Genomic DNA, 1,200 nt, shown 5'->3' with positions numbered 1-1,200 from the left:
TTTTGTATATTGCCCTGTTGTTTCCCCTCAACCAAGCCCGCCGTCTCCACTGATTGCTATTTTTTTTTTTTTTTTGTTACTGTGCATTGTTGCTGGGCTCGGGTAAGTGCATTTATTTGGTGCCTCTGCGCAGAAAAGTAAGGTGACAATGTACTACTATTTGTCAAATGTAACTGGGTGACTACCTACATTTTGTAAAGTTTAAAGGTTGGTGTTATTGCTCATCGAGAAATGAAACTGTGAAATAACACAAATTTGCGTTATTTCCGTTTGTGTTATTGCACACACCGTTTGTTATTGCCTTGAAAGGTTGTAACATTTAGCTTGGCGTAGACCTGCAGTATTACGCCAGTGTTAATTTCTTAGCCTGTTCCTCTCCTTCCTGAGCTCTTCCTTGTTTGTGCTAGGTCCGAGAAGCCCTATAGGCGACAAGGCGGCTGCCGTTCTGCTTCTCGTTGGATGTCATTGTACTCCTCCAGGATATTGGGCTTATCAATGCACTCAACAACACACTAGTTTGGTTTCGAGCTCTAGCTCAGCATAATACAGCTAAAGAGCTGAACACTGAAGATCTTTTGGACTTTAAAAAATGGTGGCCAAATATATAAAAAAAAACATGTTTGTCTACTCAATTCTTCGGAAAAAGTGTCCCAAAAAAAAAAAAAAATCATTCGCGCCTACGAGTTTTTATTGTCATTAATATAAAAATGGTACTATCATAGTCGAGGAATTTATTAATGGATTCATTAAGCATTCATTCATTCTTTTGTTTTTCAAACTATTTTAAGAAGTAACTTAAGTACCAACGAAAAATTGTGGGATAGGCCTCTTCTGCTCTCATGGTGTTGACAACTAAAAATATTTAGTTCCCGAATTTCGACAATATTTGGGAACTGTTACCTAGGATTGGGAACTATTAACATGGGTTGGTAATTATAACTAAATATATGAAAGCTTCTAATATTCATCTAGGTTGTACCAAATCGTTAATTTAGTTGAAGGGTTTGGTAAATACTAGAGATGGGCACGGGCCCATCGAATAAACAGTGAGTTAGGTATTTGCAAATTATTTTTATTTGGAAATAGCTGACGTATAAAGTAACAGATACGCTTTCTTTCAACACATGGTTTAGTCATAGTTACCAAATCTTAGTTGAGGCAACCACGATTTGGTTTGAGAGCGGATCATATTCATGCTTG

This window comes from Rhagoletis zephyria, unplaced genomic scaffold, assembly GCF_001687245.7.
Source record: "Rhagoletis zephyria isolate East Lansing unplaced genomic scaffold, Rhagoletis_zephyria_1.1 Rzeph_scaffold_11495, whole genome shotgun sequence".
Classification (NCBI taxonomy): Eukaryota; Metazoa; Arthropoda; class Insecta; order Diptera; family Tephritidae; genus Rhagoletis; species Rhagoletis zephyria.
The sequence above is the reverse complement of the archived record's forward strand: the minus strand, read 5'-3'. Positions refer to the sequence as shown.